Source organism: Trachemys scripta, chromosome 6 (genome assembly GCF_013100865.1).
Source record: "Trachemys scripta elegans isolate TJP31775 chromosome 6, CAS_Tse_1.0, whole genome shotgun sequence".
Classification (NCBI taxonomy): Eukaryota; Metazoa; Chordata; order Testudines; family Emydidae; genus Trachemys; species Trachemys scripta.
The window spans coordinates 22,076,209-22,092,371 of NC_048303.1; the positions used below are offsets into that span (position 1 = coordinate 22,076,209).

Consider the following 16,163-nt stretch of genomic DNA (forward strand, 5'->3'; position numbering starts at 1 on the left):
TCTCTCTCTCTCTCTCTCTCTCTCTCTCTCTCTCTCTCTATATATATATATATATATATATATATAGAGAGAGAGAGAGAGAGAGAGAGAGAGAGAGAGAGAGAGAGAGAGATGGGGGAAGGCCAGATTGCTACAGTAAAGTAGTGAGGAACAGGTATGTTAGCCCCAGGCTAAACAAATCCCTGGTACCATGGTAACCAAATGGCAGTTGCTCCAGGTTAATCAAGACACCTGGGACCAATTAAGATCCTTCTAGAAGGCAGGAGAGACAGTTAGATTGATTGGGACACCTGAAGCCAATCAAGGACTGGCTGGAACAAGTTAAAAGCCTCCCAGTTAGTCAGTGTGGTGTGGGTGTCAGGAGCTATAGGAGGAATGAAGTAGTATGAATCCATATCAGATGCAAGGAAGGAGTCCCTGAGGTAATCGTAAAGAAGATATTGAGTGGGGGCTGCTGTGGGGAAGTAGCCCAGGGAATTGTACATGCCCTATTTCCAAAAAGTCAGCTTTCATAGCTGCTAAGTTTAGGGTCCCTGGGCTGCAGCCCGGAGTAGAGAGCGGGCCCGGGCTCCCCCCTCCCCTCCCTGATTAATCACTGATACTGGGCGACAACAGTGACTGTATGTTGGAGAGTTGTTTCTCCTCACCTCCCTTGCTGGCTTATGATGGCAAGGGTCACAGTCTACTGAGTCATTTTCTCTAGAGAGAGAAGGGCTATGTGGAGGGTCACAGTGGGCCTCTGAGGCTAGCAAAATCTGTCAGGAAACGCAAGACCCACTGAGTCAAGAACTTTGTCACTATATCTATCTATATATGATGTACAAGGCAATACTCCTCTCTTTTTATTTTTCTCTTGTCTGTCCTTTCTGAACAAGCTGTAGCCTTCTATACCAATATTCTAGTCATATGAATTATCACACCAAGTTTCTGTGATGCCAATTATGTCATAATTATGATTATTCACTAGTATTTCTATTTTTTCTTGTTTATTCCCCATATTTCTTGCATTCATATACAGACATCTAAGATGTTTATTTAAGTTCCCCTTTTGTCTCTCCTTAGTCCCTGTTGTGATTGCCCATGTTCCTCTCAGATGCCGACCCTTCACCCAGCTCTCCATATTTTAAATTTACATATGGGCTTTTGTCTCCTATATCCATTGAAGTTAGTTTAAAGCCTGTCTCATTAGGTTAGCTAGTTTGTATTCAAAATATACTCATCTCTGCTCAGCAGTCCTTCTTGGAACAGCATCCCATAGTACAGGAAACTGAAGCCCCCTTGGTGACACCAACCACACAGCCATGCATCTAGTGGTGTAGCCAGCTTCTAAGAGGAGGGGGAGCAAACATAAAAAAGGCGCCCCCCCTTGGCTCCTCCTCTGGCCATGTCCCCTTGGCTCCCCCTCCGGCCGCACCGCCCCTCCCCCGCCACGGCTCCTCCGGCCCTGCTGTGCCACCCATATGCCCCCCCCGCTCCTCCGGCCATGGCTGCCGGCCACCATGCTGCGCCCCCCGCTCCTCCGGCCGCCGCCACCGCCCCTCCGTAGCTGTGGGCCGTGCTGCGGGCCGCCAGCCTGCCCCCCCCCCTTGCTCCTCCGGCTGCGGCTGCTGGCTGTGCTGCAGAGGTGGGCAACTGAGAGGGGGAAAGCGGTGGGCAGGAGGAGAAGGAGCTGACTAGACCCACACTCTCCTCAGACCATCATGAGGGAAGAGAGATAAGCCGCTGCCGCCTCCCAGCATGGACCTAGCAAACTCTTCCAGCAGCTGCCGCAGGACGGTGGTGGCGTGGCTGCCCCTCTCACCCGCCCCGGGAGCGACCTGGAGAGCCTGCGGAACGGCTACGTGAAGAGCTGCGTGACCCCCCGCAGGGGCTTCCTCTCCCTGCTGCTGCTCCCCGCCGCCTCCCCCAGGGCTCTCCTCAGCCTGGGCACCCTGGCCACCTTTGTCCTCTCGCTCCTGCTTTCCTACGGCCAGAGCAGCCCCTGGGGCCAGCAGGACAAGAGTGGCTGGCGGGGCCCCTCAGCGCTGCGCGCCCTGCTAGGACTGTCCCACTGCCTCAGCCCCCTCTTCAGCATCATCTGTGCCTTCTTCCTCACCTGCTACCTGGCCTGGGACAAGCACAAGGAGTGCGACAGCAGCCTGCGTCCCCCCTTGCTGCTCCAGCCGCAGCTGCTGGGCCACGCTGCAAGCCGCATACCGCACCCCCCCACCCCGCTCCTCCGGCTGTGCCTGCTGTCCCCCCATGGCTGCGCTGCGGGCCGCCAGCCTGCGCCCCCCCTCGCTGCTCCAGCCACGGCTGCCGGGCCGTGCTGCAGGCCGCATGCCATGCCTCCCCCCACCCCGCTCCTCTGGCCGCTTTTGGAAAGGCGGGGGAAGCCTATAATTTGGTCCAGATTAGAAAGGGAGATTAGTGGAAGACTGCCTTCTGTACACTTTGAATACCTGTCATGCTGTTCGGACTGTGCAATCCCCCAGAAACCATCTAGCACTTCATAAATGATATCTTCAGGGATGTGTTAGACAGCTATGTAGTCATTTATTTGGACAATACACTCACCTTTTCTGACAAATCAGGCTTCTCATGATCAGCAGGTCTGCAGTGTCCTAGAAAGACTTTGCCTCTATACAACATCCTCTATACGCAAAGCCCGAAAAATGCAAGATTGACCAGGATGCAATAGAATTCCTTGGTTACATTATCTCCCCTAAGAGACTAACCATGGACCCACACAAGGTGATGGCCACCTCTGAATGGGCCACACCAAAGGACACCCACCAGAGCCAACAGTTCTTAGGCTTCACTAACTTCTACCAGAAGTTCATGGAGGGATTTTTCCAGTCTAATTGCTCCTCTGACCGCCCGTCTGAAAAAAGGAGTCTGGTTCACCTGGTCCTTGGAAGCCCAAACCACTTTCAATGAGCTAAAAGAGAAATTCATCATAGCATTCATCTTGGTACACCCAGATCCTGTTAAACCATTCACCATGGAGGCAGATGCATCCAAGTTTGTCCTGGATGCAGTACTGTCCCAACTGGTAGGTCCTGTTGGTTGACTTCACCCAGGTGCCTATTACTCTCACAAGCTGGCCTCAGCTGCAAAGAATTATGATACATGTCATAAGAAACTCTTAGCTATCATGACAGCATTTGAGAAATGGTGGTACCTACTAGAGGGGGGCCAGGTTCCTTGTCCAAGTGCTCACAGACCACAAAGAACCTGGAATACCTTTGAAAAGCCAGACACCTCAACCATCAACAGATCTGCTGGTCCCTCTTCTTTGCCAGTTTGACTTCATAGTCACCTACCACCCAGGAACAAGAAATGGGAAGGCTGACACCCTGTCCCATAAGGCTGAATACCTGGAATTGGATGAGAAAACTCCCTCTACGATTCTAAAGGCTTTCAATTTCATCAATGGCACAACAGACGACGGCCTAAGGGAGTCAGTTCATATCTTGTTACCCAATGACCCCTTTGCTGCTCAGATCAACCAGACTCTGGAGAATACTGATGCCCCACTGGCCCCCAGGTTCAGGGTCCTCTACTATAAGGAGCGAATCTATGTCCTGAAAGGGCAACAAAGGCGGCAGGTTCTTAAGTTATGCCATGACACCCCCCTTGAAGGGCTCTCTGGCCACCTCAAGACCTGGAGCCTAATCCCAAGGAGTTTCTGGTGGCCAGGCTTGCACACCTCAATTAAGAAGTGCGTAAGATACTTTGACCTGTGTGCCCAGACCAAGTGCTCCTGCTCATCCTTTTCCAGCCTATGCCCATTCCACCTCCACCATGGGATACCATTTCCATTGAATTTATTGTGGAGCTAGACCACTAGACCTGACTCCTACTCAGACCACAAGGTATTACCACCTATGACCCGGTCTGCTGACGTGTCCACTGAGGGTAGGACAAAAAGTAAGTAGCCTAATTCTCAGCAAGGGATATTCAGGTCACATATCAGGAAAAAACTTTCCAAATATAAGGGTAGTTAAACACTGGGCCAGGGTTGGTCTAGATATTCATGGTTCTGCCTCAGCGCAGGGGGATGGACTAGATGACCTCGAGGACTCTTCCAGCCCTACATTTGTATGATTCATGACTCAAGTGGCAAATTTCTGCAAGCTCAGGATAGCAGTCCTGTCACTCACGCTATAACACTTTTCTATCACCAGAGGAAATCCTGATGTCATGTATCAATTGACATCAATTTTGTCATAAGTACAACACTATTAGTGCATTGTCTCATATTGTGAAAAACCATAATGGTGAAGTGAATGGAAATATTAGCTTACTGTGTTCTAGAATTGTACATTACTCTGCTATGAATAAGACATTAGTCTCCATTGTCTAGTATGATGCAAAGAGTCCAATTCATATTTGGCATCGCTGTACAAAACTTGTCAGCACAGCAACTGTAGAAAACTGTATTCACAGATTCCAAGGCCAGATAGGACCATTGTGATCATTTAGTCTGACCTCCTGTATTACACAAAATTCATACCGTTAAGGCTAGAAATAGAATTAAAATACAGAAATTAATTTGTAACCCAAGTATTCTGTCAGTTTTAGCAGTTAGCCTTACTGAAATGGTAGAGTGCTAGGCATTAAGCTAGAGTTTTTATAAACAATTATTAAGGGACAAATCCTGTCTTCTCCACAAAACCTGAGTAAACAGATTTTTCAGAGGGGAACTCTTCAGTGGTGTGACAAAGTTCCTCCTCTACCTTGGTGGGTCCTGCGCTTATTGGCGGATTTGCTCACTTCACAGATTCACCCTGTGGGTCAGGAAACATTCCAGAGACTGTCCCCTCTGTAGAAGCTATAGTCCAGGTCAATTCCTCCTGTGTTTGATCAGGAGTTGGGAGGTATGGGGGGAACCCAGGCCCGCCCTCTACTCTGGGTTCCAGCCCAGGGCCCTCTGGACTACAGCTGTTTAGAGTGCTTCCTGGTACAGTTGCACAACACCTACAACTCCCTGGGCTACTTCCCCATGGCCTCCTCCCAACACTTTCTTTGTCCTTACCACTGGACCTTCCTCCTGATGTCTGATAACGCTTGTACTTCTCCATCCTCCAGCAGTACACCTACTCACTCCCAGCTTCTTGCACACCTCTTGCTCCCAATTCCTTCCACTCCCTGGCTGCCCCTGGCTTAACTGGAATGAGGCCTTTTATAGCATCAGAGGGGCCTTAATTAGAGTCAGGTGCTTAACTGCCTCACCTGACTCTTAGCAGGTTAATTGGAGTCAGGTGGTCTATTAGCCTGGAGCAGCCCCTGCTCTGGTCACTCAGGGAACAGAAAACTACTTATCCAGTGGCCAGTATATTTCCCTTCTGCTACTCTGCTGTTCCCAACTGGTCTGGGTCTATCACAGTGCTTAGGGATGGAATCTTCCGCCTCTGTACCAGCTGGAGGCACCAGCACATCTGATCTACTGCTGCTTTTAAAGCTGATAAACTGTAGTGAAGTTCAGTCATTACGTATCAATCTCAAATCTCTGGGAGTAGACTAGTGGATCCAGATTAAGTGCAATAAAATCAGGGAGCATTGGGTCATTGTTTTTGTTTCACAATTAACAATGATACTTATTCTACTTAAATTCCCTTTACTTTATTTCTCTTTTAAAAGCTCTTAAATATATTTGATCAAAAGACCAAACTATATATTGAGGATCCTTGTGTTATGAATACAGTAATAACAAACACTCACCAACTGCTATTTCAGCAATTTTATTGCACCTAACATTCAAAATCTGTTTAATCACTTGTCTTGACAAATGGATATTGCCAGTGTCAGATTCTTTCCAAATTATGTGCCAAAAAGGGAAGGATTTTTTTTTCCTCTGACAACCATTTTTAATGAAGAAGGGAATTATGGAGATACAGATTCTGCTCTCTGTTAAATCAAGAGTGAGAAAAAGAATCAGGTCTAATGTATTTTAATATCAAACTTTCAAAGTTAAACAATAGTGCAGAGTTCTGAACATTTTGCTAAAGAATAAAAAAGGGCCACATCATAATGTTTTATTTACTTAAACAATCTTTTAGGAAAGATCCCCCGACCGCTGTGTTTGCCAGAATTCCATCATCAAAATATGGGTTGGAACCACACCCCCAGATGCAAGCACTATCTACACCTGAATGCTGTGGCTCAGGTCTATATCGACTTCAGGGTAAGTTATTACAATCACAAGGCAAAGCAAACTAATTCTGTTGGCAATTTCATGGTTTCCATCCTCTTTACTCATAAAAGTCACATTGTGATATGTATTCTCAAACATTTCTGCTCCCTTCTTATTTCCTCTGTAGCGTTCATCCTCCTTGTCACTGCTAAAAACTACAGCTGTGCTAAACTACTGCTTTTCTCTATTCAGCATTTTCATGGGGATAGGTGATTGGGTGAATAAACCCTGCATTAGAACTGAAGGGGTTAAAGAGCAACTCTGGGTCCAGATAACCTCTCCTAGCCACACCTGCAGAGTATGCTCCAGATAGAGGTGGAACTTAAGAGGGAAACCAGACAGTTCAAAAGGGGGCTGCAAAGGCAGGGACACGGATCTGTACTGGGAGCACCTGAGAAGGGATGTTGCAGAAGCCTCTCTTGGAGAAGAGGCACTTACCTGCTGGGCCCAGACAAACTGAAGGTGCAGTTAGTAGCTTTTTCATTACCTTTTTGCTACAGACTGCAAAACTTGGAGAGTAGAGTGGGTGGTAGGAAGTGGACAAGGGAGGGCAGCCTTAAGGCGCTCCTGAGTGCCAGACCTTCAGTATCCCTTGCAGGGTCCTGGGCAGCAACCTGGTGGAGTGGGAGGGCCTGGGCTCCCCTATCAGCCTCCCTCCACATGTAGGCCTTGTCTACACTACACAGTTTTGTTGACAAAAGTCAGGTTTCATCGACAAAACAGTGGAGGTGTACACACTGCAGTGCTCCTTTCACCGACAAAACTCTCCTTTTTCACCAACACAATAAAACCACTTTCATAAGAGGTGTAGAGCTTTTTGCGGCAAAGTTATATTGACAAAATATTAGTGTAGACACCGTGCTTGGTTATCTCGTTATAAATGGCCTCCAGGAGGAGATGTCCCACAATGCCCATCCTGACCATTCTGGTCAGCAGTTTGAACTCCACTGCCCTGCACTCTGGTACACAAACATCTATTCCTCCCCCTTTAAACACCTGGGAATTTTTGAAGTTCCACTTCCTGTTTGCTTGGCGTGGACAGCTCAGATCACATCTTCCCAGCGGACCATGGTGTCTCCTCACAGCAAACGCTCTCCCACTTGGAGCACACCTGAGTTGTTGGATCTGCTGGCACTGTGGGGAGAGGAGGCTTTGCAGTCCCAGCTCTGATCCAGCGGTAGGTACTTTGATACCTATGGTCAGATTTCTCATGACATGTTGGATAAGGGCTATGAACGGGACACGCATCAGTACTGTGCAAAGATAAAGGAGCTGATGCAGGTGTACCAGAACACAAGGGAGGCAAACCATCACTCTGGTGCTGCACCAAAGACCTACCACTTCCATGGGAGTAAGGGGTACACTGGGTCTCCCAGGATCACTATGGGCATTTCAACATCCCCACTGGAATCTTCTGAAATACCATAGAGAAGTACCCCTTTCTACTGATGTATTCTGTCACAAGATGGTCCAGAGCCAAAATTGGGATATGTGTGAAGCTATCGCCCCACCGCAATTAGGGAATCCCATTGCCGCAAAGCCATCCACTATTTCATGCACATTGCAAAGAGTCACAGTCCTTCGTAGCAGGATGAAATTAATGGCCCTGCACACTTGTGTTAGCACAGCCCCAACGGTAGACTTTCTGACTCCAAATTGATTTGTGACTGACTGGTAGCAGCCTGGAGTCGCCAGCTTCCACAGAGATCGCCATGCACTTCTCCACCGAGAGGGCAGCTCTCAGTTTGGTGTCCTTGCGCCGCAGTACTGTGGCGAACTCCACATGCTGTTCCAGGAAGGTGACTTTATGCATCCAAAAGTTCTGCAGCCACTGCTCGTAATCCCAGACCTGCATAACAATGCGATTGCATCACTCTGTGCTTGTTTCCCCGAGCCCAAAAGTGACGGTCCCCTTTGTGCAGCTGCTCCATGAATGCCAAAAGTAATCTGGTGTTGTTTCTTTTCATGGCACACAGCAGGTCAGGCAACTCTGATTCCTGTTTAGACTGGGAGCTCATGATATACTGCATGACCATCTGCAATGTGTTTATAACAGGGACCACAACAGATGAGAGCAGTGCAGGATCCATCCTTTCAGACAGTTGGTGGGTGCATAGTAAACAGGGGCCATTGAAAAATGCCATGAAATGCAGTCAGAAGCCAAGGAATGATGGGATGGAAAAAACTGCACCATGGGACCTTGAGCCCACACCCATGCTGCAGTGCGATCCATACTAGCTTTCCACAACTCCTAGCTGCAGTGGGATAGCTACCCACAGTGCACTGCTCTCACTGTCTATACTAGAGCTCCAACTGTGGACGCACTGCACTGACAGAAGGAACATTGTGTGAACATGCACAAGCAATGTAATTATACCATTTTTTGATTTTTAGTATAACTTGTGTTAACAAAACTGTGTAGTATAGACAAGGCCTAAGAAGGGACTTACCCTCTAACTACTAGGTGATGCTTATTAATTAATCATGCTGTTAAATAATAGATTATTTCTATAAATATTTTTGGATGTTTTCCACATTTTAAAATATATTGATTTCAATTACAACACAGAATACAAAGTGTACAGCGCTCAATTTATTTTTTTATTATAAATATTTGCACTGTAAAATAAAAGAAATTGTATTTTTCAATTCACTTAATACAAGTAGTGTAGTGCAATCTCTTTATCATGAATTTTGAACTTAGAAATATAGAATTATGTACAAAAATAACTGCATTCAAAAATAAAACAATGTAAAATGTTTTTGGTGGTTCTGGTTCTGTAGTTTCCGCCTCGGAGTGTTGCTCCTTTAAGACTTCTGAAAGCATGCTCCACACCCCTTCAGATTTTGGAAGACACTTCAGATTCTTAAATCTTGGCTCAAGTGCTGTAGCTATCTTTAGAAATCTCACATTGGTACTGTCTTTGCATTTTGTCAAATCTGCAGTGAAAGTGTTCTTAAAATGAACAACATGCTGGGTCATCATACGAGACTGCTATAACATGAAATATATGGCAGAATGCAGGTAAAACACAGAGTAGGAGACATACAATTCTCCCCCAAGGAGTTCAGTCACAAATTGAATTAACGCATTATTTTTTTTAACAGGCGTCATCAGCATGGAAGCATGTCCTCTGGAATGGTGGCTAAAGCATGAAGGGGCACATGAAATGTTTAGCATATCTGGGATGTAAATACCTTGCAATGCCGGCTACAACAGTGCCATGCAAATGACTGTTCTCACTTTCAGGTGACATTGTAAATAAGAAGCAGGCAGCATTATCTCCCGTAAATGTAACCAAACTTATTTCTCTTAGCGTTTGGCAGAACAAGAAGTAGGACTGAGGGTACTTGTAGACTCTAAAGTTTTACATTGTTTTGTTTTTGAGTGCAGTTACGTAACAAAAAATAAATAAATCTACATTTGTAAGTTGCACTTTCACGATAAAGAGATTGCACTACAGTACTTGTATGAGGTGAATTGAAAAATATTATTTCTTTTATCATTTTTACAGTGCAAATATTTGTAATAAAAATATAAAGTGAGCTCTGTACACTTTGTATTCTGTGTTGTAACCGAAATCAATATATTTGAAAATGTAGAAAAACAACATTTAATAAATTTCAATTGGTATTCTATTAACAGTGCGATTAAAACGGTGATTAATTTTTTAAATCGTGATTAATTGTTTTGAGTTAATCACGAGTTAACTGCGATTAATCGACAGCCCTACTTACGACAAGTGCCAACTATTACACAGGAAACTAGAAAGTTTCTCAAAAATGGTAACTGAACAAAACTGCACCCCCCCCAAATCTCATCATGTGACCTCAGAACTAGTATAAACTTTTTTCTAAACTTTAAGGAAGAAGAAGTGACTCCCTCCATTTATATTGCCTTTCTCCACGCTCAGGCCCCAATGTGCTTATCTTGCACTGTCTTGGTAATCTAGTATAGATGTCACTAGTAACTACATCCCATCCACATAACTATGGTTCTCTGCCTGGTCTGTCCCTGTGTCTGATACACACTCAACCCTGTTGTAAGCAGGGTATGAATGAGCTCTCCCCTGACATCTGTTGACACACTGGTGGAAAAAGACTTCAGGAGCAGACTTTATATGCATAGACACCTACTCTGCCCAGGTGTTCAGCAGACAGAGCTGCTTTGCGTTACAATTCACTTTTGAATGCAGGGGCAATGAAATGCTGTTATTCTTCGTATATGAGTGAAAGGCAGCAGAACTGTGCTTAGCATACCCTGAGTGAGGGTGTCACTCTAAACTGAAGCTCACCTGCTAAGCAGGGGATAGGGATAGCAGCAGCAAGCAAGTTGCAGAAATAGTACAGGAGGCATTGCTTGATTCTTACTCCCATTACCTTTTAGGGGTAGGAGGTGGACCAGTATGAATACATCTCTGAACTCTGGGTCTTTGCTGATCAGCGACAACCAACTGAGAGTATGATGCAGCAGAGGGAGAGGGGAGAGGTGTGTTAAAGGGATATTTGTTTGTTGGACTTTCACGCTGCAGTGTAGATAACTGAGGTAAAGGACACCACCCATGCTTTTGAATTGTGGTTGTGGTGTGTTCCCAAATTGTTAGATTCCGTCTCCCCTTTAATAAGTTTTCTTTTGTTATAGAGTTAGTACTTGCTAGTGGGGAAGCATCATCTTTTATAGGCACCCAGGGTGATGGTTAAATTTTCCCTGATTAGCGGGTGAGGCTCAAGCTGGTTCTGTTGTGTATCAAGAGGAACTCAGATTCCTGATCTTTGTTGTTGCTGACTCCTCTTGGCAAAAGGATTACACTATAAAGGGTTTAATATTCTCCTTAAAGTAACCCAAATAAAGCCGGGTCCCTAATACAGCAACAGCTGTAGGGCCAGATTCTACACCGACATACATCCTTACTGGTTTCAAGAGCAATGGGGCATAAATCAGGGTAAAACTTGGTTCTTGTTTCATCAGTAGTAAGTGATGCAGCAAACAGTGCTTTATTAAATGGAGGCCTGGAAGTTACAGCCAATAGAAAGGCTAAAGATTGCTAGGGAACAGAATAGATCCTTCGAGAAGGGCTTTGCCTAGCACAAGTATGGGGTGAGGCTGGGGAGGAGATCAAAACCAGATCCTTCCTGAGGGGTTACAAAGTTTAGTTAATTTTAAAAAAACTAAATTAGCATATTTAAGCTTTGTAACATTGAGGGTGTAGAAGTACCAAAATATCTTGATGAAAACTATCAGTGTCTCCAACCCAGCTGAGACCATGAAGTAACAATACATAGCATATGTATTTATTTATTTATATATTATGTAATTAACTTCTGTGTAAAAACTGAGGAGAAAGTCAGCCTAGGGAGATTAAATGCCTGCGCTGAAATCCTGCCCCCACTGAGGTCAGTGACAAAACTCCCTTGGACTTCAGTTGGCCAGGAATTCATCTCTGGTTTTCAGAGGTGCTGAGTTCCCACAGCCTCTGAATAAGTGCCAAAATGTTCAGAAGTTGCTACTAGTTTGAGGTGTCTAAGCATTTGGGTGCCCAAACTGAAACGGATAAGTCTGACTTTTAGTAGTGCTGAGCAACTCCAGCTGAAGCCAGTGGGAGCTCACCACCTCTAAAGAAGGTCTCAAACTAGACAGAGGGAAGAGGGATAGCTCAGTGGTTTGTGCATTGGTCTGCTAAACCCAGAGTTCTGAGTTCAATCCTTGAGAGGGCCACTTAGGGATCTGAGGCAAAATCAGTACTTGATCCTGCTAGTGAAGGCAGGGGCTGGACTCAATGACCTTTCAAGGTCCCTTCCAGTTGTAGGAGATAGGATATCTCCGTTATTTAAAAAAGGGAGGCACCCAAAACCAGTGGCAACTTTTACAAATGCAGGCCTAAGTGACATGCTCAAGGTTACAAGGAGTCTGTGGCTGAGCTAGACTAGGAAACTTGGAGTCCTGAATTCCAGCTCTGTGCTTAGTCCACAAGACAAAGTTGTTCCCTATTTCATAGTACTTAGTTTCACAAGAAAGTTTATTCTGATGACATCATCCAATTTCTAGACCAAATAACCACAAACACGTTGCAGACACGAATCTAAATTCTGAATTACCACCCCACCCTCAAACACCAATTATTTTCATGTTTGCCCGGGACTAACTTTAATCTATACAACCTGTATTCCTCCAGGTTCCCCTTCCCTTCAAGGTCTGCTTGCCACATATGTACAGCTGCATGTGAGCTGTTGCTAATCCTCCCACCAGGTTGTTTATCTAGGGCATTTCATCAGAGATATACAGCCCACAGCATAATTAAATATCAGTTTTAGCGGGCAGCAGTGCCAACACAGAACATGCAGTAAACGATAGCACTTGTTATACACACACACACGTCAGGCATCACTCCCTGCTTAGACTTGTTCATACTGCAGAGGCAGTCCACTCATCTGCCTTTAGGAAAGGAAGTTCCTAGCAGTTCAACAACAGTGACCCATCTCTCAAGACAAAATAGAAGATAGGTGTCTGCAGTGCAGGGCTTCAGTGTGAAGGAGGCTTGATGTAGGAGGGAAAGAAAAGGGATCCATACTGTTTGCTGTAGGTGGGTCAGCCTGACAAAGTGACAGCAAAGAAATGCTGCCCCCCCCCCCCAAAAAAAAAAACCCACAACCAACAAACAAACTGATCCTACGTGATACCCAGAATACTGAAAATGTGTTAGAGATGGCACCAGGCTTCCACGGGATGCAGGAAGGGATCACTGAATTCTTGAAATCAGGAACTATAAGTCATCACAGCTCCCTTTCTCCGCCGCAGCTCAGTTAGCTGTTCTCATGTTTCTGTGTTTCCCTTCCACCCGATGCCAGTGTCAGTGAATGCTGAGATGTCAAACACTTTGATTGGGATCAGACTATCATCTTCTGAGAAACACTGGGGGTGCCTAAGCACATCAGTCTGGACGTACATTAGGGAAATCATGTAAGATTATTTCCACACTTAATTAAAAGACCAGTGCAAGTCTAAGTGTCCTTGTAAAGTATACTCTCTCTGTCCAGGCTATTATTAGCAATTCATAGGAGACAGTTGTCACCTGGCTGACAGTTGTCACCAAAACAATAGTTTTTTTTCCATAAGCTGTTAGTTACACAGTATCTAACACATTGTATTGAGTTTAGCTGGTTTCTGATTATTTTTAGTAGCCTAATAGTGTTTACAAACTCTACCAATCAATCTTTATAGAATGACGAACGTCCTTATATGCCTAGGTAAACACACTGTAGGAACAGGTTTAGCCACAGTACTCACTTTTGCCTGGTAATGAAGTCTGGGTTGATCCATGTCAGTTCGGGAACACTTCCTGAACAAGGATATGAAAATCCAGCCTTGCCAACACAGTTAAACAACTTCAATCAATCCAGAGAAAGAAAAATCCCCCCCGATACAAAACAAGATTCAGAAAAATCTCTAATGTTTACAGCGTTGACTCCCAAGATATTCAGTCTGTCGGCTCTGAGCAATATAACTATGTACTTGTACATTCTCAGCCCATTAGAGGAGGAGTCAGTGTTGCAACATTTATGTTCCTTGCTCCAGGCAAAACAGTGATTTTCTTCAGTGTGCAAAATGTCCGGAGCATGACAGTTTTACAAGGTTAGAGAGGTATTTTGGAGTGTAGAAATCCAGCAATGAATTTGTTTTTAAAATCACCTTTATCAGCTAGAAATTACTATGCCTGCCCTAAAGCATATAACAATTTTTTTAAAGAAGTCAATCCAATATTCTTTCAACATAAAGTACTTCAAAAGTTCTTTCCATACCAAAGTGTCAACTCCTTTTTATTTTACAGTGACATGAAACTGCACAAATTTACAGTAATTTGGGTCCTGTTGCATTAATGAGACATCCGAGAGAGAAATGAGAATCTTTCCCTTAGGTTTGTCAGAAATCCTATGAGCTGAAAAAGCTTCAGCTTACAGGCTTGAGCTTTGCATTACTTGTGTAGAACTGGGTGATTAGTGTGAAATTTATAAGTCTCTTTGCAAATTCTGACCCATCTTTTCATTTAGCCATATTTGCACCCTCTCTGCCATAAGATGATTGAAGTTTTGTTCATGCCATTGTGGGTGACAGATAAAGTTTGGGTTTGCAGTTTAAATTTTGTAGTTAAAACTTATTATCATGAAATGAGTTGAGTGAAAATTCTGTAGATCCAATCACGGACCAGAACTAATACCATATGACTCAGGTGATCCATTATGAAGCTTGAGCAACTTCAAATACCAAATAATCATATGAATACAGTGAGAAATCCATTGGCAAACAATTTCAAGTAATGAACACAAATGTTGCAAGTCATGATCTACTCACAAACAGAAAGAGACTAAACTTGTCAACTAAAAATATTCACAAGAAATAATTCAACCAGCTCTAGCAGTGTGTCTGCAAATTTCCTCCAGTGGCTCCCTATCTAGAAGTTTGCAGTCAAGTGGTTTTGATAGATTGGGGATGGATCTTGTGAAAATATGCATCTTTTCAGCAACAAGAAAAGGAAAGTGAAGGACAACATAACCGATACTTAATCAGCTGGAACGAAGATGCACTGGGCTGCAACCAGCTGCTTTAGGGCTGCAGCTGCTTGTCGCTGCAAAATTTAGAGGACTAGCCCCAGAAAAGCAAGAGAAAAGGAGAGAAATTGTGTTTAAGGGAGAGTTAGTCAGAACCAGGAAGGTGCTCCTGGAAAAAGGGCTGCTTCAGTGGGGTAGATTGGCGATATGCACATCTTTAGCAGGATTTGTAGAAGGTGGAGTATATCTTTGTGGAATACAAGACAATACAACTCTAAGGACTTCTTGGTTAGTAAAGATGCAAGCTCAGATCCTATTCACTTGAAGAGTCTAGATGAAATCAGTGAAGCTCCTCAGACAAGAAAGGATTACTTAGCTGAAGACAGGATGAAGATGAGAATTAAATAACTGTTACTTAGCATATACCCAGTCAGTAAGAAATTTAATATTAAAGAGGGTAGTGAAATATTTTACTTAACATAAGGAATGAAAGTGAAGGAGAAACCCATATTCAGAATTTCTGCTACAGATCCCCAGGATGCAGACAGAACAAGACTGAAAAGTTATTGAACCAACTCTCCAGGTATCCAAAGCCTTAGGACATTGCACTTTTGAGGGATTTTAACCACACCGAAATGTGGTGTTTAATAAATTCAGCCAAGCCTGCATCAGAAAGGTTTCTGAGTTATAATGTAGAAAATCCAGCCAGAGCAGAATCCATCTTGAATCATCATTTTGTTAGTAAAGAAGTGTGATTGATTCCAAGCTTCTCTGTTATACTTAGCTATGACAAGCTACTTAAATCCAGCATAGTAATAATATATAGTTTTCATAGGCTACAGTAGCACAAGGGTGTTAGATTTCAGGAGAGCAAGATTTAGTAAATTAAGATTTCAAGAGCCCAGTTCTCCTCTCACCTGCACAACTTTTACCCCACTGCAACACTTAGTTACTCCTGATTTACATTAGTGTAACAGAGGAGAATCAGGCCCTTAGTTAGTAGAGTGCATTGGGAGGAATTACTAGTGCTGAAGAAGGCTGAGAAACCTAAAAAGGACGCACTAATATCTAAAGGCACAGCAGACTAGTGTTCCTACATAAAAAAGAACACAAGGAATAAGAAGCTGCTGATTTGGTTTCATGAACATCTAGATGTCCCGATTTTATGGGGACAGTCCCAATATTTGGGGCTTTCTTTATATGGGCTCCTATTGCCCCCCACCCCCATCCCGATTTTTCACACTTGCTATCTGAACATAACAAAAAAAAAAAAAAGAAAGAAAGAAAGAAAAAGGGCCAGTGTAAACAGTGCAATCTTTCCCAGCCTGCCTTAACCTTTGTTAGTGCTGGGACTGGGTAGACACAAGGAGTCATGGATGTATTGGCCTCAAGAGTTAGACTATATAGTCCTAAGACAATGGCCTATCACAAATGAGTCTGA

The 16,163-nt window shown here is 44.3% G+C and overlaps 1 protein-coding gene across 9 annotated transcripts in view; it reads right to left on the bottom strand.

Annotated features, from left to right (window-relative positions):
• The window catches only part of PRLR (prolactin receptor), a 341,223-nt gene that overhangs the window by 146,586 nt on the left and 178,474 nt on the right, over positions 1-16,163 (bottom strand). The window contains exon 1 of one of the 9 annotated variants that reach the window (XM_034774615.1): positions 13,464-13,696. The exons of the other annotated variants lie outside the window; for them this stretch is intronic. The gene's annotated coding sequence lies outside the window, so the exon portion shown is untranslated. Of the gene's footprint in view, positions 1-13,463; positions 13,697-16,163 lie in introns of those variants that run through there. 9 annotated transcript variants of the gene reach the window in all.